Source organism: Mustela lutreola, chromosome 16, assembly GCF_030435805.1.
Source record: "Mustela lutreola isolate mMusLut2 chromosome 16, mMusLut2.pri, whole genome shotgun sequence".
NCBI classification, from domain to species: Eukaryota; Metazoa; Chordata; class Mammalia; order Carnivora; family Mustelidae; genus Mustela; species Mustela lutreola.
The window spans coordinates 25,465,023-25,491,504 of NC_081305.1; the positions used below are offsets into that span (position 1 = coordinate 25,465,023).

Consider the following 26,482-nt stretch of genomic DNA (forward strand, 5'->3'; position numbering starts at 1 on the left):
TGCATACCCAACACACATGCCACTTGCATACACCTTGTCCACATTCACACACCCAAGACACAGCCACCACATGTGTTAGACCAGATCCATCATTTCGAATGTACGTGTCAGCCCCATGTCCCAGGTAGTCATCCAAAATAAGCACATTAGCATAGACACACACACACACTCTCTCTCTCACTCTCTCTCTCTCTCCCTCTTTCAAATTATGCCCCAAACTTAACAGACTGCCTTTTTTTTATTTTAAGAGATAGTTTCATTTCTAATGAAGAGAGGCAATAGAGAGGAACAGAGAGAATAATTTTTTTTTTTTAAATTTTTAAGTGATCAAGAAGTCCCAGGGGAACCATGGTGGCTCAGTCAGTTAAGCATCCAACTCTTGATTTCAGCTCAGGTCATGATCTCAGGGTCATGAGATTGCGCCTGCGTGACATCCATGCCGAGCGTGGAGTCTGCTTAAGATCCTCTCTCTCCTTCATCCTCTGTGCTGCCCCCCAACAGGCACGTGCACTCTCTCTCTAAAAAAAGGAAGTCCCAGGCCATCAGGACTCAACAGGTTTTGCACAACCAAGCTAAAGGCGTCCTAGGAGATGTTTATCACATTCAACTCACCCTACATCCAGGGATGAAGACGGAGGGTCTCATGAAGCAGCCTCCACAGAGCTCTGCAGAAGGCAAGCTGTCTGAACGTGGAGCTGGTGTGACAGTGACAGTGAGAAAACTATTCTGTGTCTTCTCTTGGCTCTACCTTTACACCTTTTCCAGGAATCCACAGCTGTCTGTGTGGAGTCCCCAGGGGTGAAATCAGGGCTGGTGAGAGGTGAAAGCATTCAATTCCTACCCTAACAGTGACAGCAGCAATACCCTGGATAAGGGCCACAACCATTTAAAGTGGACCCCCTGCGTGGCTGTCCCAGAAGCAAGCTGTAAGAAGAAGAGGAGATTCCACCAAGTGAGGAATTACTGTGCAGTCACCGTGGGCTGAGCATACCTTAGCTTGTTTACTCACAGCATTCCAAGTTCCCCACTGTAGACCCGTTTTACATGTTCTGTACATTAGACTCAGTAGCTGGTCCAGAAGCACATGCTTCAGGACTGGTTTTGAACTAGGGTCTTCCCGGCTCCAGAGACATGGCTCCATGTCCATGTACTCGTCTGGCCCGTCAGGCCTGTGCTGGGATCCTGCTCATACACAGAGACTCAGGAGGAGACCCAGGCGATACTGCCATGGAAAATGATAAAAGGAAAACCATAATACCTCTTCATTCGTGTTAGAACTAAAATATAATTAATACTTAATGATTTTTAAGTTGTTGGGAATTGTGGGTGGTTGGCCATGTGAAGGTGCTATTTTGGCAGAGGGAGTCAGCTGGTGTGGGAAGGACTTCTTGGGTGGATTGGTACATCAAGGTCATTACAACCTTCCCCCTCATTTGTCTCCCTTGAGAGAAATGTGTCTCATCAGTCGTTAGCCCCTAGTGCTGGGCACAATGTTCAGGCCTGTGGAGTAAAGGACTGAAAGAAATATGAAGAGAAGATACTGTTTGACATAAAACAATGGACCCCCGAAACGTGGCAGCAAGATCATTTGCATGAAATGGCACATGCTGGGCTTGGGAATGAACCCACCCTGTGGAGACAGAAATGACAAAGCCGATATTGCTAACTCATCCTGCAAAAGCGTGGGTCCTTTGAAGTCCGAGCATCCTCCCTGAGGACCACGACCAAAGATTTCTTCCCAGGAAACCTGTTTCTGATACCCGGGGGAAATCTGCCGTCCTTTTTAGTTCAGTAGTCCTACCTGGGTCTATAGTTTTCTCTGCACAGGTACCACAATAGTTAACAAGAGCACAAACACTTGATCCTACCAAAGCACTGAATTTCCGAGGGGAAAGGGTGTTTCGATTTCTCAAAATGATGGAAAATTCTCTGATACATGGATCCTCTAATCCGTCACTGCGAAATGAAAGAATAGATGAATTCATTAATTAAAATTAGGAAAGACAGTAGGAAAGAAGTAAGATGAGAGGGAGAGAGCAAGGAAGGAAAGAATAAAAAATGAAATCAAGGAATACATGTTAGGTATTTTCACAAGCCAAGCACTCTGTTCATTTCATGCATTGTCTCAAGGGATCTGAAAAACAGTTACTATCATTACCCCCCCCTTTTTTTTTTAATAAAGATTATTTATTTATTTATTTGACAGGCAGAGATCACAAGTAGGCAGAGAGGCAGACAGAGAGAGAGAGAGAGAGAGAGACGTGGAAGCAGGCTCCTTGCTGAGCAGAGAGCCGGATGCGGGGCTCAATCCCAGGACCCTGGGATCATGACCTGAGCTGAAGGCAGCGGCTTTAACCCAGGCGTCCCATTTACCCCCATTTTTAAGATGGAAAAACTAAGACCCAGAGAAAACAAATTGCTCATGCAAGCCTCACACAGCTAACAGGTTAGGGGGCTAGTTAGGTGACACAGAGGTTTTGACCCAATGCCCAGTCTATGAAGCTTAAGTGTTCTCTTGAAGGCAACAGAAAGAAACTTAAATTTTTGCTTATTTGGCTTGCTTTTGTTCAGAGCAAAGGAAAAATAAGGGTTTGGGGAACATTGATCTGCAAGCCTTTTTCGGAGACCAGGCCAGCTGCTACAGGAATCCATGCAAGGCGCATAGAGTCTCTGCCTAAAAATACTTGGTAAAAATCAGGAAATCAGAAGAAACACCAAATGCACAGTTAAATCTGTGTAGATTGAATGAGAATGGGGACACAAGAAAAAGGTTTGAGTCAGTACAAATTCCAGAAAGGGAAGGCATTTCTTGGGGTCCCTACACATTTGTTAATTCACAGAGCACCTGTGATGTGGACAGGTCTAAAGGGGGGAAATAATCAATGAAATCAGACCCCAGCTGTGAGCATCACAACAGCCTAGATGGGAGACTAACAAAATAAAGTTTTTGACATGAGACACAATAGTGATCCGTGCAGGATATTCCCAAGTTCTGACCAAGAGATGACCCAGGAATTCTCCACACAGGAAGAGATCCCTTACTAAGTTCTGAAAACCCAGAAGTCCTCAGGTGAGGGAGTGAAACTGGGGAGAAAGGAAAGGAACTTTCTAAAGTTTAGAAAGTTTAAAAAGCCATGAACAAGCAAATCGGTAGAACCTCACTTCCCACCACCATCCCTTTGCACTCAAGACCAGGCATTGGCCCAGGCTACCCAGAAGCCTCTACCCTGTGCTGAGCAACTACTTTCTGCTTACCGGGAATTCATAAATGCCATTTGGGGCTATGGTCTGTTATGGTGACTGTCTTCCTGTGGCCTCGAAGTATATTAATTTCATTTTGATCTGAAAAGATAAAATACAGGAGAATCATTTAAATAAAGGTGAGATCCAGGAGTATCTCACTTTGCCACTGAGCAAATGTTCCACCTGCCACTTTTATTAATACTATCAGAAAAGGATTTTGCTGGCCACAAATGGGAAGCTGAAGGGTCTTTTCTGGAGTTATTGTTTGTGCTGTGGGAAACTGCATTTGCTCTCTGGGGTTCCTGCGTTGATGGAATGTATTCGTTTCCTCCTGGAATAAAAGTAAAGAATTCTGGAGGGAAACCAAAACGTTCGGGCTTCCAGGACCACCCTTGTTTATTGCCTAGATGTACAGAGAATCCATCACTTTGGAAATTGGCCAGCTGTGAGTTGTGTAGGTGATTGTTTAATAGCAACGGTCTATGCGGTCTCCGCCCCTGATGGCTACCACATAATGCATACGGCTGTCAGGACTGGCACATAGCATAACACACGAGGAAGTCACAATCCAGAGCTATGCAATCTGGCAGCCCTGGACATAATATCTACTGTCTTTCTTGCTAATATAACACAAAGTCTTGTTCTAAATCTAAAAAAAAAAAAAAAGTCAACAAAAATATCTACTTGCCTATGTGTATGCCTGTGGGTATATTTAGGTATAAATAGCTACGCTGATAAAGATCACTTTCTTTGAATTATTCTAGGCTCACACATCCTGCCTCCCCTACTTTCTCAAGATGAATCCAATTTTTAAAGACACAACTGTTTTATGCGCCATTTATGTGGAAAATCTGACCTGCAGGCCATTCGTGCCACTTAATTAATTTTCCTTTGCTCGCCAGGCAGCTGTCACAGAAGTGGAGGATGCTCTCATTTTATGCCTAGATTGTGTGGGGAAGAGCTCCTCAAATTAGGATGCAAGAAGCCACTCAGGGCTAGCCCCTAAGAGAAAAAAAAAAAATGTGAGGCTGGAAAATATTCTCAGCCTTCGGTCTCCCTTCCACCCCATTTGTCCTATATGTCCTCTCTCACACAATCCCTGAACTACAAAACTTGTACTACGAAGTCTCTTCTTTCCACCTATCCAAATGGGTCTCTTTCCATTTATACACTCGTGCATTCTGTCAGTCCACCAGTCAGTCATCTGTCCATCTGTTCATTTTGTAATGTATTCATTCATCTTGTAATCTATTCATTCATCCATTCAGTCTTTAAATTCTCATTTTTCTATTTCTACATGTGAAAGACTGTGCTGAGCCACTTGCTCTTGTCTACATAGTATCTGTGTACACTTCACTCACGGTACTTCCAGAAACAGATCATCTAAACATGGCACTATGTCTGTCTTCCACATGGCGGAGAACCAAGCTTTTCCCTTTCCCTCTGAGCCTTTCCTGTTGCCTCTGATTGCAACACTTTCCCTCACTCCTTTGATCTCAGCTAAAGACTCAGCTAAAATACCCCCCTCCTCAGAGGTCTAAAATACCTTCTCATTATACCCCTCTCAACATCCTGGCTTCTTTATCTCTTTCCAGCATGTATCATTATATACAATATTTTGTGCATTTCTCTCTTTGCTTTCTGTATCTTTACAACGAAATGGCTGCTAGCTTCACAGTAGCAGCACCAACTTGGTTTTCACTTCTGCATGCCTAGAACCTACCGTACCTCGAACAAAATTGTCACTCAGTAAATACGAGTGATCAAATGGATGGTCATTTTTATCTTTGCATCGCCAGCTAATAGTTCAGGATTCTACATGCAATAGGTTCTTGGTAAAAGGTTGGCTGCTCAGAAATGAATGGATTCTATCAAATCAGGCTGTGAAATGAAAAAAATCTGGAGATACTATTTTCCATTTTCTTTTTCTTTGACACTGATGTCTGTCTGTCTGACTGACTGTCTCTCTTTCTCTTTCTCTCTCTCTCTTTCTCTATCCTGCCTGAGATCCTCTGGAGCCATCTGAAATTTCTAAATACTATTCTGAAGCCATCCTGGGCAAGATGGATAATCTTGTTTCAGCAAAGCATAAACCATGAAAGTACAACCAGCTGAGTTCTTAACACTTTTCATGATAGCTTCACATTTATATTAAAAATATAGGTAAGAATGGACAGAATGTATAATTTTAAGAGGGGAGTCACTCACCTGCTCACTTTTGATATATTGCTTCAACTGGGCTGAGAAGGAAATTCTAACAGATAGGGGATTTTGCAAAATGTGAGTGGGGAATTTGACCTGGAAGTGTAATTCTCCAATGTACACCATGGAACATTTAGCAGTCCCCCTTCTTCACTGCCTAATAAAATAACCTATGTTCTTGAGTTATGGACCTAAATTAGGCTCCAAAACTACAGAAAGTGTTGCTCATATTCTGGAACAGAATGGTAAACAGAGTTGCACAAAAAAAGATGAGCAAGACAGACAGATGCCTCAGGAGCCACTGGTAATAATGGGTGATGTGTTTCTACTCCATTCCAAAACTTACTGTGTTGTCTGGGCTTAGGAGACAATGGCTGACAGAAGACCAGACTGTTAATGTGTTTTGTCTTGTGAGAATAAAATTACATCACAATAGGCAAAAACTTAAAGTGACCTAAATGTCCATCAACTAGCATATGAATAGACAAAATGTGATCAGTCAATACAATGAGATACTACTCAGCAATAAAAAGGGACGAACATTGACATCTGCCATACCATGGATGAACCTTAAAAACATGCTGAATGAGGGGCACCTGGGTGGCTCAGTCAGCTAAGTGTCTGCCTTCAGCTCAGGTCATGATCCCTGGGTCCTAGAATCAAGTCCCAAATCAGTCTCCCTGCTCAGTGGGAAATCTGCTTCTCCCTCTCCTTCTGCTCCTCCCCTCTGCAACTGCTCTCTCCCTCAAATAAATAAATAAAATCTTAAAACACACACACACGCACACACACACACACACACACTGAATGAAAGAAGCCATACACCAGAGACTACATACTGTATAATTCTGTTTGGCTCTCTGAGAGCTCAGCAGGGAGCCTGCTTCCCTCCTTTCTCTCTCCCAGCTTCTCTGCCTACTTGTGATCTCTCTCTCAATTTGTTAAATAAATAAAATCTAAAAAAAAAAAAAAATTAAGTGCACAGGAAGAATCTTGCTGGGTAACTGTAAAATGTTATAGAACTGATTTAAGATGATGGCTGCATTTTGGGGTAAAGTAACTAAAAATCGCTAAATGGAACTCTTGAAATGTCTGAATTTTATGATACATGAAATACACCTATATCAAGTTGTTTTTTAAATCCAAGATTGTATTTTTTCCTACACAATCAAAGTGCATACTTTGCTAAAATCAGTGCTCCTCTCATCATATTGAAGCACTATGACCTTTGTTTACCACTTTTTTAATCTTCTTACTGTCTAAATTAAAGTTGTCTCTGTCTCTTAATCATAGGAAACAAACTGAGGGTTGCTGGGGGTAGGCAAGAGGGTGACAAGCATTAAGGAGGGCACAGGATGGAATGAGCACCGGTATTATGTAAGACCAATGAATCACTGAACTCTACTAATAATACACTCTATGTAAATTAATTGAATTTTAAAATTTTTAAAATAATGGAAAGGGGCGCCTGGGTGGCTCAGTGGGTTAAAGCCTCTGCCTCCCGCTCAGGTCATGATCTCAGGGTCCCGGGATCGAGCCCTGCATCGGGCTCTCTGCTCAGCAGGGAGTCTGCTTCCCCCTTTCTCTCTCTGCTTGCCTCTCTGCCTACTTATGATATCTTTCTCTGTGTCAAATAAATAAATAAAATCTTTTTAATAAAATAAAATAAAATAATGGAAAAAAATAAAGTTGTCTTCGAAAAATAAAATTAGGCCAGGTTTTTTCAGAATATTAATTCTGAAAAATGAATTGCCTAATGGAAATGGATAGACTGAAAAACACTGGTTCTGAACTAAAGTTTTTTTCTGGGAGACTTTCAGTAATAAAGTTTGGAAAGTTTTTTTCCTTCCAAATGAAATATTTTGTCCTTTCCTTTGGCTCTTTTCACTTGATTTCAGAGATTCTAATTTCTTCGGGGCTAATGGAAGTGGTCAGGTTTTTGTACATCTTCTCAAAGGGAATTAAATTTGCAATTATTCCTAGCATTCCATAGACTCTTGCAAACCCATGTTTCGTGCAGTCTTCAGATCCCTGTTGCAATTAGCATATTTTCAAGGTGAAGTGCAGATGTCAAATTAATGTGGAAGGCACCAGGATTGCCGAAGGCCCCAGGTCAATTGGTATTGGTCTAATTGGAGGACATGAGTCTTTCCTGTGGAAAGGGTCCAGGGACTGACATCAGAAACAGGAAAGGTCCTTCGTGTGTGAGCAGGGATAGTGGGGAGGAGGGCAGTGAGAAAAAGAAGCCAGAAACACAAGAGAAGAGAAGACTTGCTTTTATAGAGAAAGGACTTGCTTTTACAGAGATTCAGAGACGGGATCACAAGGAGAAACCCCTATTTAGTCACCGTTATGTGCCAGGCACTGTGCTAGGCACTTTGTATGCATTAGCCCATGTAAGTCTGAAAAAAGCTCTCTTGCTAAATTCTTACTCTTCTTCAGAAGAGTGAAACCCAGAAAGATGAAATTATTTAAAATAAATGATTACTGAGTACTTACTACATGCCACATACATTCTCTAATGCTTTGCTCATTTTCAGATTCAGCTCTTACAACAGTCCAAGAGGTAGATGTTATTACTCCCTGCACGTGGTGGATGAGGAAATCAAGGAGAAGGGCACTTAAGAAGCACATCCAGGGTCCCACAGTTAGTGAGCCCCACGGGCACACAGTCCGTGTGCAGACGTCCGCACTTAAACCACAGCGCCACATGGCCTCGTGAAAGCTCCAGCCAAGGATGGAACTCTTCAAGAGCATGTGAAAGACCATGAACTCAGGGTGCCAAGCCCTTGTCTAGGCTGCTCCCCACAAGTCCAGATCTTCCCTTCAGCTCTGTTTATTTTTCTCCCAAGTTGGGCTCCATAAGGACTGTTGAGGGGAGAGAACAGGAAAGAATCTTACAGTCTTGGGTTTTTAAATAGAGCAGCTCTATTTACTTTATGGAAGTTAGGGGCTCCTACAAGGTTTCATTTGAACCAAAGAAGCTCTGAAGTTATAAAGAAACCACAATTTTAAAGCCAATACAATGATTACATCTTCTGATGATGATGTGGCTATCACCGGACAGTAATGAAAGGAAATGTACTAGCAGCATTAGATTTGGGTTTGAATCATGACTCGGACATGAACCAGTTGTTTGTGATTTGATCAATTCATCTCTTCCATCTCCAGCCTCCTCATTAATTAAAGGGGAAGGAGAGTTGTTTATCTTGCCCATGTTACAGGGATGTTATGAGGATCAAGTGAGAGAATCTACAACAAAGTGCTTTGTGCCCTATAAAATAGGCTTGAAATAATAATAATAAATACAAGTGACTTATTGAATCAGTTGCCTGGCATTGTGCCAAATAAGCTCCTTTACATGGATTATCCTCCATAAACTCCACAATAGCTCTAAGCAATAGGTACCATATTATCCCTATTTAATAGATTAAAAAGTGAAGGCTTACAGAGGTGAAGCAATTCACCCAGATGTCAGAGCCAGGAAAGTGGTGGCACTTCTAGAATCCAAAACAGCTCTTGATCCACTTTTTTTTAAACACTCTATTTTTTAAGATGCATAGTTACTATCACCTCTTTTGAGAACTTGAACGTGAAACTTATCATTCCCACTTCCATTCTCTCACGATGTATCTGCAGCCCTTTTACAGAACCCAGTCACGGTCATCCTTGCATTTAGAAGGTGACAGGTTGTTGCCTGACCCTCACCAAACAGTGCTTACAAGGAAGGACTACAGCTGTGCCTCCAAAGCTCCCAGCCTCTAGAGCAGTGTCAGTACACCCTAAGGGGGTGTCCCCTTCTCTATACTTTCTCTACGGGGCAGAATTTAACCTCTTCCATGCTCTAATCTACATGGGGCTCCTTGACATTCCAAGACCTGCCTGGTGCCTCTGGACTTGTGGCTCTGCACAAAAATTTACCCCTTGTTAAAATGGGAAAATAAAAACAATTACAATAACAAGAGTGGCTGACATTGATTGAGCAGTAACTGGGTCTGACATCTGGGCTAAGTCTCATAGGTACGTCACCTCACTTACTCTTTGCAACCAGCCTGGTGTAAACCACCATCTTCTCCATTGTGTGGACAAGGAAGCTAGAGACTTGTCTCAGACAGCTAAGAATATGGTAGAGTCCATGTGGAACTAAGGGTTGCTGACTCCACCGTTGTAATTCTTAACCCGCAGACTACACTGCTGTACTTTCCTAGGATTCCTCTTGCAAAATTCTCCTCATTCCTTGGACACACTTAGCATGCCAGGTCCTTCCTGAAACCACCCCTCTCCCATCAGCTCCTCCAATCCATTCCCAAATTTCCCATCACTCATTCCACCCTTACCCATCTTTCATTTTTAGTAATTGTCTTTTCTGTCCACTTGGCTGTAACATCCCATTTCACTACTGCATTTCTCACAGCATCTAGCAACATGCCTAATAGGGAGTCAACATTTAGTATTAAGTTCTGACTTCTCCCTTTGCTATTCACTCATTCATTTATAATTCAGTAGATGTTCCCTATAAAAGGGTAGCTATACTATCTTTTCCCTAGCTCCCAGAGCAATGTTTCTTGGTTATGTCAAATAGAGCTGTCTTAATTATTTGACTCATCTTTTAACTGTTGGCTATTGAAAAACCTGTGGAGGGAAAGTCTCCACAGGATTTTTGACATATTTTGACAGAGGGAAGGACAGGGCCCAAGTCCATGCCGGGGCCCTACAATAAGGTGGCTGTAACAAACTTTATCCAAGTCTGTTCTCAGTAGATCATGGAAGTGGTGGAGAGTTTTAGAAAACTGGACAATTTCCCAAATTTATCTGCCCAACATTTACTTGCCTTTCTTTGAGACACATTCCCAAGGCAGATTCTATGAGGAGAAAGAGGGGGTGGGCAGGAGAAATGGGATACCAGGATAGCTACTGGGCACCTTCCATCTACCAATCTCACTCTAGGTGTCCAGTTTATGTTATCACCACATCCACACCTCACAAAGACCCTAGGAAATGCCTGTTACGCTTTGCCTCGGTCTTATCATTTCATAGTCCATTTCTTCCCTCTAGAACAATGATTTTCAACATGTTAAAGTATATGGACACATTACTGGGCAGGGAGCACATAGCAATAAATGTATGAAGGATCTGCATTTTCTTATTCAATCCTGCAACATATTTTTGAGATCACATTAGATACTGAACACTGTTTGAGGCAGAGTGGATAAAATGAGGGACAAAAAAACAAGATTCCTACTATTATGAAGTTTATTTAACAAAAGGAAGACAAAAGGTTTTGTTTGGTGATATGATAGTATTGCGGGATGAAGGCTGAAAATAGGCCAAGATTTTCAACATTGATCATGTGATTTTTCTTCCATAGAATTAATACTTACATATCAATTATAATATTCTAGAAAACATCCTCAATTTATAATACAGATTATTTAACTGTAGTCTCTATGTTGTATGGTGACAGATGGGGAATATAGCATAACATATAGAGAAGTTGAATCACTACATTGTATACTTGACATTAATGTAATACTGTCTCAACTACACCCAAAAAAAATTTTTTTAACAAATACAGTCTACAATATAGTCCTATGTATATATGCATATATATGATATATACATGTATTTCCATATATAATTCCATTTAATAACATTTGTCAGTGTGATGTACTAAATTTTGTGCCTCCCCCCCCCACCATAATCCATTTATTGAAGCCCTAATTCCCAGGGTGGTGATATCTGGAGGTGCAGCCTTTGTGAGATAATTAAGTTTAAATGAGACCATTAGTATGAGGTTCCACAATGGGATTAGTGTCCTTATAAGAAGAGAAACCAAGCTCCCTCTCTTCCTCTCTCTACCATATGAGGATACTGCAGGAAGGTGGCCATCCACAAGCCAGGAAGAAAGCCCTGACCAGGAACCAAATCTGTGGCATCTTGATACTGAATTTTGTAGCCTCCGGAACCACGAAAAGTAAAGGTCTACTGTTTAAGCCAGCCAGTACTATGATGTGTTGTTATAGCAGCCCACACTAACCAAGACAGTCAGGGAAATGCAGAATTAAACATTTTTTAAAACAAAAATGTATACAGTAACACATTTTTATAATTTTTTTTGATAGAGATCACAAGTAGGCAGAGAGACAGGTTTGGGGGGGGGGGGAGCAGGCTCCCTGCTGAGCAGAGAGCCCGATGTGGGGTTTGATCCCAGGACCCTGAAATCATGACCTGAGCTGAAGGCAGAGGCCCAACCCACTGAGCCACCCAGGCACCCTATAATTTTTTTATTTTGAAATAATTTCAAATTCATTGAAAAGGCTTAAGTATAGTTAAAAAAAAAAAAAAAACTTCTGTGTACCTTTCATCAAGAATCCCTAGTGGTTAATATATAGTCCCAACTGGAATTGTGAAATTTTATATAACATATATAAAAATTATATATATATATGTGTGTTATATTATATATTATTAATATAATGTATATTAATATATTATATTGTGTAATAAATAATTGTTAATATAATAAAAATTATATATATATAAAATGCAATGCATTGTGTGTGCATGTGTGTAATGCTTGATAGTGATAAGATGATCTCTGGACTTTGTGACTTTATGTGTGTGTGTGTGCACGCACTATCAAGGACATTACCAAGACCACTGATAAAGTTTGAATAAGATTTGTAAAGTAGTTAATATTGTAAACTAGAAAATAGTATTGATCATTGTACTGTGGTTATATAAGGAATGTCCTTATTCTTAGGAAATACATACAGACATACTTAAGGTAAAGGAGTCTCATGTCTGCAACTTATTTGCAAGGAGCTCAATAACATTTTCAACTGGTGTCAATTTATATCTCCATCCCAGACCACTTGCCTAACACGCAGACTCCTCTTTTCAGTGGCCCACCTGACACTCAGCTTGAACATCTCCCTGGAGTCTCAAACTAAACATGCTCAAAAGCAAGCACCTCCTTTTACTGATCCTCATCTCTCCCCAAACATTCTCCCCTGTTCTTCCCCATCTTGGAAAATGGGATCTCCATCCTCCCAGCTGTTCAGTAGTTAAAGTAAGTCTCAATCCTGCTTCCCACTCACATTCCACATCTCTGCCTCCAAAACAGAAACAGAAACTGGCTCCTTCATCTGCTGCTGCCCCTCCAGCAGCACAGCCACCCTCCTCTCTTCCCTGATTGCTGCAGGAGCTCCCACACCGGTCGCCATGCCTCCACATCCCACCCAGAGCCTTTTGTCCCCAGAAGCCAGAGTCATGGTATCAGAACACAAGCCAGATCATGTTACTCCTCTATTCAGAACCCTCCAATGGTTTCCCATCCTGCTCAGATAAAAAGTCAGACATTAATGACATACTATATGTTGACTAACGTAATATAATAAAAAAATAAAAATAAATAAACTGACCTAAAAAGTCCAGCATGATCTGGCACCAATATACGCTTTTGATGTCATGTTAACCCTCCCCTGTTTCACTTCATTCCAGGCACAGTGGCATCTTTATGCTGTCTTTCTTTCGCCTTTAATTCTCTTTCCCTAGTAGCTCCACAGCTGGCTCTGTCTCTCCTAGCGTGTCTCAAAAAGTACCTATTCATATGAGTGAGCCCTTCCTCATACCTTTCAGCATAAACAAGCCAACTCCACTGACCAAACTTCTGTCCTCACCCCGTTTTATTTTTCTCCGTAGGATGTTTCACCATCTATACGTTAAGCAAGCTTTACTTCTTTAACCACTTAGTGTCAGTCTCATAAGTTCCAGGAGGACATGGGTTTGTCACTAAGGGCATGGCTGTATCATGAACAGTTAGCCCCATTCTTGGCTCATGTGAGTGGCAGTAAGCTGCTGGATGGTTCAGGGGACATTAAAATCACAGCAACATCTAAATACACTTAGGGAAGAAGAAACAGACTTGTAGAATATTTACTCCGTCTGCAGACGTCATTGGGTACCATTATGAATTCCAAGACTCTAAAGCTAATAAACAGAAAGATATCGGAACAAGCTCTGCATTAAGAGTGAAAAGATCCCACTGCTGGTCTTAGCTCTGGACCCGAAGAGCATACTTAACCTTGGTTTAACGGTAAGTAAAATCAGAGAACTGGGGCTCTCAGGGGTCCTTTCCAGGTCAGGTTATCCACTGCTTTTAGAATCCTCAAATAAGCATATGTGGCTTGTTGTCCTAAGAAAGGATTTGCAGATTTCAAAGCTTCATATATAAGCATTCAAAACTCAGTTTGGATACTCAAAGGTAGTAGTGAAAAAAACTGCTGCTTCCACTAATTATGGCTATTCAGATTTTTCATTATTATAATAGAGAATAATAATTGTCATCACTTACTAAGTGCCCACATTTTAAAAATTTAGTTAAAAGGAAAAAAACTCTAATTATAGGGTAAGGATATTTGCATAAATTGATGGATTTCAGGCATATATTAAGGTAGTAACACATTATAAAGCCAGGAAGGTTAAGTTTCTCTTGATCTGCTCCTACATTTTATTTACTTTTAATCTAGTTAATTTTTTTTAATGGGCTAATGAAGAAGCACTATCTTTTCTCTTTCACTCAGGCTCCTGGCTGCCAATCTCAGAAGCTGCAAGACTTTTATTTAAAGATAACATAACCTGACATGATGGTGCAATTTTGGAGGAGGTTTGACCTGTGTCTAAATTCTGGTTCTGGCATTCACTTACTTTGTGACCTAAGATAAGCTTTCTACTTTCTCTTAACTTTAAGGGTGTTCTTTTTCTTTTTAGTGGAAACAATAAAAGTCAATCTGTAGGGAAACTTCTGTAAAACAATAAAATTTGTACAACACTTGGTATACACTTGTCACCAATTATAAATATTAGCGTTCTTCTTCTCTCTTTCCCGTCTTCATGGCCTCAAAGAAATAGGTCCTATGGTGAGAATATGGAAATTTTCCATGAGCAAAGTTGCCTACCTTTGTAAAAGAGAAATGACTTCAGAATCCCTTTTTACTTCCTGCTTTGTCCCTCAAAAAAAAAAAAAAAAAAAAAAAAAAAGGCCCCATTTTCCCATACTAATACTTCTCCACAAAAATATGTTTAACTTTGTTTAATTTTAACCCAGGAGAAAAGAACATTCTTTTCTAGAACACAAGCTTGCTGAAACGTGTGTGTGCTTGCTTGTGCATTTACCCATCCATTTCTAGTCTCTTCAAAACAAAACCAAAGAAATAAAAGATAATATTTTTTTAAGCAACAAGCTAGTACCCAATGGTCTGAACAAGGTACTTTGCTCTGTGGTACTTCCCTTTTAAATTTTTTTCCATTTACATTCTTATACTTAAAAATATTATTAAACATGAAATTCTGAATTTCTACTTTATTCTGAAACATCAAAAGATCTGGCAAGCCCAGATAAACATATATGTTTTATATGTCTACATGATTCTGACAAGGGTGCCAAGACCAATCAATGGAGAAGAGACAGTCTTTTCAACAAATGGTGTTGGTAAAACTGGAAACCACATACCAAAGAATAAAGTTGAACCCTTACCTGCTGCCACTCATAGAAATTAAAGCAAAAGGAGTCAGAGAGCTCAATGTAAGAATTAAAATGATAAAACTCTGGGAAGAAAATATAAAGGGAAAGTTTCTTGACACTTGGTGTTTCGGTGATTTCTTATAAATGACCCTGAACACACAAAAAACAAAGTAAAAATAGATAAATTAGACTACCTCAAAATTTAAAATTTCTGTGCATCAAAGGACACAAACAACTGGGTGGGAAGACAACCAAGGGATGAGAGAAAATACTTGCAAATCATGAACCTGATAAGAAGTTAATATTCAGAATATATAAAGAACTCTTACAATTCAACCAAACCCCAATTTTAAAATGAGCAAATGGGGGTACCTGGCTGGTTCAGCCAGTGGAGCTTGCAACTTTTGATGTTGGGGTCATGAGTTTGAGCCCCACGCTGGGTGCAGAGATAATTTAATAATAAAAATCTTGAGGGCACCTGAGTGACTCAGTCAGTTAAGTGTCCAACTCTTGGTTTTGGCTCAGGTGGTGATCTCAGGGTCATGATATCAAGCTCCACACTGGGCTCCATGCTCAGCATGGAGTCTGCTTAAGATTCTCTCTCCCTCCCCCTCTGTTTCTCCCCCTGCACATGCTCTCTCTCTCTCTCTCTCTTTCTCAGATAAATAAATAAAATCTTTAAAAAAGAAAATAAAAATAAAAATGAGCAAAGGAATTGAATGGACATTTTTCCAAAGCAGACATATATATAAATGGTCAAGAAGCACTTGAAAAGATGTTCAATATCACTAATCATTAGACAAATATATATCAAAACCACAATGATGGGACACCTGGGTAGCTTAGTTATATTAAGCATCTGCCTTCTGCTCAGGTCAATATTCCAGGGTCCTGGGATAGAGTCCTGCATCAGGCTCCCTGTTCAGTGGAAAGCCTGCTTCTCACTCTACCTGCTTCTCCTTTTGCCTGCTGCTCCCCCTGCTCGTGTTCTCTCTATCTCTCTGACAAATAAATAAATAAAATATATTTTTTTAAGATTTTATTTATCCATTTGACAGAGAGATCACAGGTAGCCAGAGAGGGAGAGAGAGAGAGGGAAGCAGGTTCCCTGCTGAGCAGAGTGCCTGATGTGGGGCTTGATACCAGGACCCTGAGATCATGACCTGGGCAAAAGGCAAAGGCTTAAGCCACTGAGCCACCCGGGCGCCCCATAAATAATATAATCTTAAAAAAAAAAAAAAAGTGAAATACCACTTCTAAAAAAAAAAAAAAAAAGAAAGAAAGAACAGAAAAAAACAAGCGTCAACAAGGCTATGAGTAAATTGGAATCCTCACACAGGACTGGTAAGAATGTAAAATGGTGCAGCCACATTGGGAAACAACATGACTTCTCTCAAAAAATTAAAATTAGGATTACCATTTGATTCAACAATTCCACTTCTGGGTATATACCCAAAAGACCTGAAAGCAGAGTCCCAAGGAGTTAGGAGTATATCCACATTCATAGCAGCATTATTCATAATAGCTAAAAGGCAGAAAGAAGTGACCTAAGTGTCCATTGATAGATGAACGGATAAACAAAGTGCTATATACATATAGCAGAACATGAGTCAGCCTTAAAAGAAAGGAAACCTTGACACGTACTACAACACAGATGAACCATGAGAACATTATGCTGATTGAAATAAGCAGGACACGGAAAGACAAATACTGTATGATTCCACTTACATCAAGTACCAAGAGCAGTCAAATTCAGAGAGACAGAAAATGAAAGAGTGATGGCTGGGGACTTGGGGGAGGAAAGGAGGGGAGCTATTTCATGGGTAGACAATTCTAGTTTTGCAAGATGAAAAGAGCTGTGAAGATTAGTTGCACAATTATAAGAAGGTACTTAAACTACTAAACTGTACACTCAAAAGTGGTTAAGATGGTAAATTTTTCATGTATGTATTTTACCAAAATTTTTAATTTTTTTCAATTGGAAAAAAAAAAAATCTGACCATAATTAGTCCTCACAGGCATTCACAGCAAAGTCACCCCTGGTCTCTCATGCCCAGCCTGCTTCCCTGTTTCTTCCTCATCCTGACTTTGTTGTTCGCCTTTATATTGCATGCAGGCATCAGAGCAAGACCCTCACATTTAATGGGTGGCCTGACTGTTTTGTCTGTCTGGAGCCTCTGCTGTAATTCTCTTCCCTAAATAACAAGGGCTGTGCCTTTAGGGTTGTCCTATCTTGGCTCAAATGTCACCATGTTGAGAGGTCATCCTTGCCCACCCTATTTAAAATTAACAAACTCCCACTCCAGCTCTCTTCATTTTCCTTCATAGTAGGTATCGCACTTTGACCTATTACCACCACGGTTAATTTCATGTTCTTTTCCTTTCTCTTCCCACCACAAACCCATTATAACGTAATATCCATGAGGGAAGATATTTATATCTATTTTGTTTGCTGCTCCATTCTCAGCCCCATATATGAGGCATGGGGTTTTGTTCAATACATTTTTTTTTTTAAAGATTTTTTTATTTATTTGTCAGAGAGAGCGAGCGAGAGCGAGCACAGGCAGACAGAGTGGAAGGCAGAGTCAGACGGAGAAGCAGGCTCCCTGCGGAGCAAGGAGCCCGATATGGGACTCGATCCCAGGACGCTGGGATCATGACCTGAGCCGAAGGCAGCTGCTTAACCAACTGAGCCACCCAGGCGTCCCTGTTCAATACATTTTTAATTGAACAAATGAATGCTTCAATCAATAGGGGATAGGCATGGCATTCTACATGGCCTGCGTATACCTATGCGTATGTGGGTGCATGCTGGAATCAGTGCATGCTCAGTGCATATTTCTGTCATAACCTGTAGGAAATACTCTTTATCCACATCTCTAGAGGACCTCAGATTCATACATAGACTACACTACTACATTCTGACACTTCTTGTGTGGCTTCTGGAAATCTCCAGGGCCCGTACTTTAGGGCCATGTCTGTGTTCAGGCTAGACACTCTCCTCCTGCACATGAGAAGGCTATGAGCCCAGGGCTAAGACACAAAGTGTTAGGACAGTCCAACGCCCGCTACAGCCACGGCTGAAATCAGTTGGGTGTAGGGGTTTGGCTTAGTGGTAGCCCCATCTGGTTACTCCTTATGGCCCCCAGCAATGAGCAAATGCCTACCTCAGGGTCCATGCCCAGTGTCATTCAAATCAGACTTACTTAACTAGAGAAAAGGTTACAAGTGAAAAAAGCTTCAGAGATAACCGTCATCTGCCCCCTTTCTTGGGAGATTTAGATAACAAAAGGTCAGGAGGTGAAATGACAGACCCAAGACGCACCCAAACCAGAGACACAATAGCTCGCTGTCCTGTTAAAAAATCAACTTGTTGGGACTCTTCCTGGATTCTCAATTAGAAGAGAGGTTGTCCTTCTATACCTAATTAACCATTGACCCAGTTGTGACAAACTGGACTCTGGAGGCATTATTTTTAAGATTTTATTTATTATTTTAGAGAGCACATGTGCATGTAAGTGCACAGGCGCAGGGAAGGGGTGGAGGAAGAGGGAGAGAGAATCCCAAAAGGACTCCACGCTGAATGTGGATCTAGGTGCAGGGTTCAATCGGATGCTTAACCGACTGAGCCACCCAGGTGCCCCTGGCAGGCATTTTTTTAAAAATTCTGTTCTGGGCACCTGGGCAGCTCAGGTGGTTAAGCAACTGCCTTTGGCTCAGGTCATGATCCTGGAGTCTGGGACTGAGTCCCACATCTGGCTCCCAGCTTCAAGGGGAGTCTGCTTCTCCCTCTGACCTTCTTCCCTCTTACGCTCTCTCTCCTACTCTCTCTCAAATAAATAAATAAAATCTTGAAAAGAAAAAAAAATTCTGCTCAAATAGTTTCAAGTAATTCTCTGAAATTATAGGTCACTATTACTCATTACAGATTTTTTAAGCAGTTCATCAATCCCCTGAAGAACCAGCAGACAATTTGGCCTGGGCAAATCATTGGACTTGTATATGCAAAAACGGGTATTAGGGAGGCAGAGCAGCGTAATCACAGATGAAGGATGTCAAACAGTAGTTGTCATGTTCTTTGATGTTTGCAAAAACTTCTGGAGAACTGCATGCATTATGTCCTTTGTGTATGCTTTGCATATATCTCCAAAATAAACGTTTTCTTTCATAAGAGGAGCATCTAATCTCCAAAGTAATTTATGTGCATAAACTACATTTTAAGGCAACAAAAATGAATATAAAATTTCCCTTTACCTAATTCAACTTTGCAATAAAGAATTATTTAATGGTAGGGGTGCCTGGGTGGCTCAGTTGGGTAAGCATCTGCCTTTGGCTCAGGTTATGATCCCAGAGTCCTGGGATCCAGTCCCACATCTGGCTCCCTGCTCAAGCAGGAAGCCTGCTTCTCCCTCTGCCTGCCACCCCCCCTGCTTGTACGTTCTCTCTCTCTCTCTCTCATTCTGACATATAAATAAAATCTTTTTTAAAAATTTAGAAAATAAAAAACAAAAACAAATAAAAAAAGATACATCACGCACACACACACATATATATCTTATCACTTCCCCCTATTTTCTAACCACAAATTACATGACTTGTGTGCATACGTGTATAGATTTTAATTTACTTCATTGGGTAATGACTTTGCTGAGTTAATTACTGGAAGCTAATAAAAGCCATTCATCCAACCAAATTACCAGATGATTCAATGTTTTTATGTTACCAAATTGTGGCAAATTATAACAATGGTACAGAATAGGAGAGACACCTCTTCTCCTTCCCTTTTGTGAAGCTTGTACTGGGCATTGAAAATGTATCCCGTGTTTGAGCAGTACAACATACTGTATAACATTTCCAAACATTCCCTCTTTCCTTTTCCCATTATCCACTAACCTGAGCATTTTGTGAGGGCACAGTCGTGCCTACCTTGCTGACAGTGCCTGACACAAAGCGAGTGTTCAATTTTAATGATGCTGTTGAATGTCACAGTACAGTAGCTTAGTCTCCTGCCAAACACCATGTGGGTGATGTCAATAGGTTAGGGACTGGTTTCCTCAGAGCCCAGAGGTTCAGGCAGCGGTAGAAACAGAAATATCAGAATTGCTAAGAAGGAGGCCATGTGGGTGGGTTGCATTCCCACCCCTACCCCTATGTCAGTCAGATCATCTCTGCTTTAATCTGAGCTTCTACATAAGATTCATCAGAAGCAAGAATACCAGACTCAAACAAACAAAAAGTCTGAGAAGCCCTAGGACATGTCAGACTTCATAGCCATATTTTGGTGTAGTTAAATGCAGTATTTCCTAATGATTTTCTTTTCCATGGGATTGACCAGTAACTTGAGAACTGAAAGGTAGAACGACTTTGTATTTGGGTCCTTCAGAGTCAAAGAGTATATCCCCCATGTTGTTGTTTTTAAGATTGTATTTATTTATTTGTCAGAAAGAGAGAGAGCACAAGCAGGGGGAGCTGCAGGCAGAGGGAGAAGCAGGCATCCCTCTGAGCTGGGAGTCCAAGGCGGGGCTGGATCCCAGGACCCTGGGATTATGACCGGAGCTGAAGGCAGACACTTAACCCACTGAACCACACAGGCATTCCCCCTGCCATGTTCTTTAAAAAGAGATATTGGCTGATGGACCAAAAGTTACAAATAAACATCATGGTTTTTTAAGAGAATGCATTTTATATTATATCCTTTTTTTTTTAAGATTTTTTATTTATTTGACAGACAGAGATCACAAGTAGGCAGAGAGACAGGCAGAGAAAGAGGAGGAAGCAGGCTCCCCGCTGAGCAGAGAGCCTGATGCGGGGCTCAATCCCAGGACCCTGGGATCATGACCTGAGCCAAAGGCAGAGGCTTTAACCCACTGACCACCCAGGCAACCTATATTATATCCTTAAAAATATTAAGATGTAACTCACTTTTCCCGTGTCAATCTGAATGGAATCAGCATACTTTAGGAGTATGTTTACAGTGTATGAATAACATATGTAACAAAGATAGGCAGAAGAATAAGAAACTTCTAATAGAAGCAACAGTTATCATTTGGAACTTGAGAATGCCAAAATGTGTGTAATAGAAGAACAGTATCCTCTTTGTAATTTTATAAGATGTATTTTATAACTAACCAACTTTTTAAGCAATAGAAAATCATTATAGGCAGATCAATGATACTCAGAATTAATAAAAATAATTACTTCTCTGGGGGTGCCTGGGTGGCTCAGTTAAGTAGCTGCCTCTGGCTCAGGTCATGATCCCAGAGTCCTAGGATTAAGCCCAGCAATGGACTCCCTCAGCAGGGAGTCTGCTTCTCCTTCTCCCTCTCTGTCTGCTGCTCTGCCTGCTTGTGCTATATGTCAAAAAAAATTTTTTTTAAATAATAATAATTACTTTTCTGGAATATTCTAATAAGCCTTCACAAGATTTTCTACCAATAATTCACTTTTTCCTTAAAAAGTATCAGTGGTAGTGATACTAGCTATAGAAGCAGTAGGAGCTGTGGAGGGAGTAGTGGCAGTCGTGGTAGCTCTGAGTGGTAGCTCTGATGGAGGTGGTAGTTATGGATAGTGGTGACAGTAGTGGAGGTAGAAATTATGAGTGTGATGGTGAGGTGGTGGCTGGAGAATAAATTGTGGGTTTGGCAGAGATGGTGGTAGTGATAGTTATGAGCAGTCCAGGAAGATAACTGTGATAGTTGTAAGTGGAACTAGCTTTGGGTAGTAATGGCAGTGGTGTTAGTTGGGGAAGGTAGTTGACATGGAGGTGGAGGCAATGGTGGCAATGATGGTAGTTGTGGGAGACAGAGATGGTGGTTGTGGGTGGTGGTGATCCTAGGGAGGGAGCCATTGTATATATTTGGCTGGACTATGGAGAAATATGAGCACAGGAAATTATATTCACAAAAAAATTTAGGAATCATATTACGTGATTGAATATGTTGCTTAGAGGTGCCTGGGTAGCTCAATCAGTTAAGTACTGGACTTTTAATTTCAGCTCAGGTCATGATCTCAGGGTTGTGAGATGGAAGCCCCATGTTGGGGTCTGAGATGAGCATGGAGTCAGCTTAAGATTCTCTGTCCTTCTGCCCCTCCCCCCGATTCATGAACTCTCTCTTTCAAAAAAAGTTGCTTAAACATGACAAGATGTGGTTTGAAAATAGCTCATCATAAAACATCACTGTAGCCAAAATTACCAGGGTTTTCTGTAGAACTGTTGCTGCCTGTCACTGAGGGAAACCGACTAACATGACATAAAAAAACTATTAATACCACTCTGATTGTCCGGGTTAATTTTAACTAATGTCCAGACTTTGGCTTCCACTCTCAGATGGGAGACTTTAGCGACTTGGATAAAAGAGTGATATGACTTGACTTGACTTACTTCTAAAGCACAGCATGAAAAGCAGTCAGTAGGCAAGCAAGTACCAAGAAGATGATGACTAGGATAGGGTGGCGGAGACAGAGGAGGCAAGATGTGGCCCAGTTATGAATACATCTTAAAGGTACAGCCCACAGTATTCTTTGGGATTAGTGGGATTAGTGGGATGTTAGAGCAGAGAGTCTAAGAATTTGGACTGATCCCCCAGGTAATTCTGAAAGAGGACCATGCTTTGCAAAACCATGATGCCACAAGATCTGTTTTTTTGTCCTCTTTAAAGACTAACAAACTGAGCCTGGGTAGCTCAGTTGGTTAAGCAGCTGCCTTCAGCTCAGATCATGATCCTGGGGTCCTGGGATTGAGCCCCATTTTGGGCTCCCTGCTCAGTGGGGAGTCTGCTTCTCCTTCTTCCTCTGCCCCTTTCCCCTCCCCTCCACCTTGCTCTCTTGCTATCTCTCTCCCACTCTCAATAAACAAAGAAAATTAAAAAAAAAAAAAAAAAAGACTGACAAACTGCTTTGGCATGTTGATGGTCTCAATAATTTTTCTTTAATGAAAACACATAAAATGAGGACATTTTCAGAAAAAAAATCTTCTTTATAATTATGCCAGGTCTTAATACTAAGCCACATGTTTCAGTCTTTGTTAATGGCAAGTTAGCTGTTTTATAAATATTTATTAAAAAGCAAATCCTGGGGTGCCTGGGTGGCTCAGTGGGTTAAAGCCTCTGCCTTTAGCTCAGGGTCCTGGGATCAAGCCCCACATCGGACTCTGCTCAGTGGGGAGCCTGCTTCCTCCTCTCTCTCTCTGCCTGCTCTCTGCCTGCTTGTGATCTCGGTCTGTCAAATAAATAAATAAAATCTTAAAAAAAAAAAGCAAATCCTTATATTCTATTTTCACAATATGTGTGCCAGGGCTAACATAGGTAAATGCAGAGCCATATAGCAGGGAATACTTTTGGAAAGAGCCTGATGATGTCTTCAGACCGAATGAGACTCAGAAAATTGAAAAGCTTGGTTTTCATTAGTCTCAAACTTGCCATTATAAAGAGGTTCATAGAATAGTAAAGGCAAATGCGCCCATCTTTCAGAAGTAATTATCAGAAGGTATATACCTTTAATCATCTCTCTAATATTCTTTTTTTTTCTTTTAAGCCCATGCCCCTGGTATGTATGATGTGAGCAGCCACAAAGCCCATGCCCCGGTATGTATGATGTGAGCAGCCACAAGCTATTCTAAATGATGAGAATTGGTTTTAATTAACCAACCATCAATTGTTTGTCTATTTTCCTACAGAGATCTAGAGACATTTATTTAAAAGTTTTTAAAAGGCAGACAGCACTGTAATACTGACTTAGTTTACATTAAAATAAAAAAGTGTTTTACAAGTTTAGTTTTAATTCACAATGAGTTAAAGCAATTAGAAAAAAATGATAGTATCTCCAATATTCCAACTGTAATACTCAATTCCCATGAATTCTTTAACCTACCCCATCCTTCGCCAATACCTGTTGTAAATACCAGATCTCACTGCATTTGGATCTCTTACTTGGAAAACTAATAAACAGTGATAAAAAGTCTTAGTCCTAAAGAAGTAAGAGAGAAGAGGAATAAGCACTCAGCTCCAAATCGTTCATCTTTTGCAGAAAACCTCATAACCTTTTTTAAAAGCATCAAAGGCAGAATCACTTCCATTCGCCCCTCTTACAAGAGATGGATCTTGGAAAGAGAGAAATTACGAGTTATTTGATTGTTGAATTTGCTCATTCACTCATAAATAGATACAAAATATCTATTTTGATTCGGCCACTGTTCTATATACCACAGCAGAGAGGAAAGAAAAAAAAAAAAAGAATCAAATCCCTGTCCTCACAAAGTTTACATTATATATTGACATGGATAGTGAAGTAACTTCAGTCAAATAGTAAGAATCAATGCTAAATATATCAAGACTTTCCTTTTGGTTTTCTTTGGTATCTCCCAACTTAACTGAGAATATCTACTTTTCTTTTAAAAACCAGTGCTTTCAGGGGGTGCCTGGGTGGCTCAGTGGGTTAAGCCTCTGCTTTCAGCTCAGGTCATGATCCCAGGGTCCTGGGATCGAGCCCCACATCGGGCTCTCTGCTCAGCAGGGAGCCTGCTTCTCTCTCTCTCTCTCTCTCTCTGCCTGCCTCTCTGCCTACTTGTGACCTCCCTCTCTGTCAAGTAAATAAAAAAAAATAATAATAATAATAAATAAAAATCTTTTAAAACAAAACAATGCTTTCCAGGCACATCTGGGTGGCTCAGTCAGGTTAAGTGTCTTCCTTTGGCTCAGGACATAATCCCAGGGTTCTGGGATCAAGTTCTACATCAGGCCCTCTGCTCAGCAGGAGTCTGCTTCTCCCTCTCACTCTCACTCTGTGTTCTCTTTCTCTCTCCCTCTCAAATAAATAAATAAATAAAATCTTTTTTAAGAAATGAAAAAGCTATGCTTTCTGCCACTTGACTAGCACAGGAAGTTCAAGATAACAGAAAGAGACATAATGCTTATTTATAACTATAAATGTAAACACACATAGATATGAAAGTATCTGAACATCCGATCACAGGCATCCAAAACACGTCTACATCTGACTTTGTTTCACCTGACTTCCCAAAGTAGGTCACTGGCTTACGACACCCTTTACTCTTGTGTAAAGAAAAGCAGCAAAACTCCTATCACTTTAACATATTTATTTTTCCTTTTCTATTTTGCTTTTTTTTTCTTATCTTTGTTTAGATCTAGACCTTAACAGAAGCTATATTACAGGAAGGATTTTTTTTCCCCCCAGAAATGTAACAAGGCAAGTGAAAACCTCTTTAAACATCATTTGAACTTTTTATTACTCTAGACCATCCTTTGCAAACCAATGTTTGCTTTGATATTGTGGAGCTTTTTTTTCAGGAGCTCAGTGCTGTTCGTCCTAAACAACGTAGCTCCAAATGGCTTAAATGTAGTATTTCTATTGTTTATGATGCTTCAAAATGGATCACTTCTCGGTTCTCTACTTACCGGATCCAGTTTCACTCCCTCCCTTACCTTTCACCAGGACACACTATGACATACGACATTCAACTTTGGGCTAGCAAAAAATTCTAAGAGAGGTGCCTGAGTGGCTCAGTCGATTGGGTACCTGCCTTTGCCTCAGGTCATGATCCCAGAGTCTTGGGATCCTGTCCCACATTGGGCTTCCTGCTCAGCAGGGAGTCTGCTTTTCTCTCTGCCTCTGCCCTCTCCAATCCCCAACCCACTCAAGCTTGTACTCTCTCTCTCTCTCTTAAATAAATAAAATCTTTTTAAAAGGAAAAGAAAAAGAAAAATTCTAAGAGAAAACAGATAAATCTGCTAAATGTGAACGCTTAATTCAGTTAAAACAAAAATGCTAGCAGCTGCATTCTCTCCTAATTTAAAATGCATGGACTTTGTGACAGATATTTCCCCTAATGGAATAGAGTCCTCTCTTACTATTCCTAGTCCTGGAACTCTTCAGTTAGTCTGCTTACTGGGAAAATATATTTTTATTTTATTACATTATAAAAATGTAGAGAGTTTGGGCAATGCTGACTGGATCAAGGATGAAATACTCCATTTCAATTTTGCACATGATCTGACTCACTCCAATTGGACATTTTAACTATGGGACGAAGTTTAAGTTGTGGACTTGGACACGTGGGCATCAGAAACTCATACGCTGAGTCATTCATTAATAATTCAGATTGCCAGTTCTCACCCGTAGACATTCTAATCCTACAGGTCTGGGGCCAAACTTGAAATCTTGACATTCAAGAACATTTTTCTAGGGGTTAAAGGATTTGGTGAAAAGCTCACTTTTAATAAGCTGCATGCCATATGTTCAAACGTGACCTTACCTACATCTTTCTACATTTCACCGTAAATACATTTTTTCTAAATACACTTTCCTTCTACCTTAAATAAGTTGGAAAGAATTGGGCTGAATTTTTGAAAGAAAGCCGATTATTGCTCTGCAAAGTTAAGGTAATATCAGTTTCATTGTAGCAGAATTTTATAAGCTGATAAAGTCTAAGAAAATATGCATATGATCAATCCTTTGAAGATGGTTTCATGAGAAATTGGGACTTACGAGATTCTG

General features: G+C 40.5%; 1 long non-coding RNA gene across 1 annotated transcript in view; it reads right to left on the reverse strand.

Annotated features, from left to right (window-relative positions):
• Window positions 1-289: 289 nt before the first annotated feature.
• The window catches only part of LOC131818256 (uncharacterized), a 115,848-nt gene continuing 89,655 nt past the window's right edge, over window positions 290-26,482 (reverse strand). Inside the window, exons 2-4 of the long non-coding RNA XR_009348748.1 lie at window positions 3,256-3,342; window positions 1,869-1,956; window positions 290-518 (exon numbers count right to left, since the gene is read on the reverse strand). This is a non-coding gene — a long non-coding RNA (uncharacterized LOC131818256). The remainder of the gene's footprint in view (window positions 519-1,868; window positions 1,957-3,255; window positions 3,343-26,482) is intronic.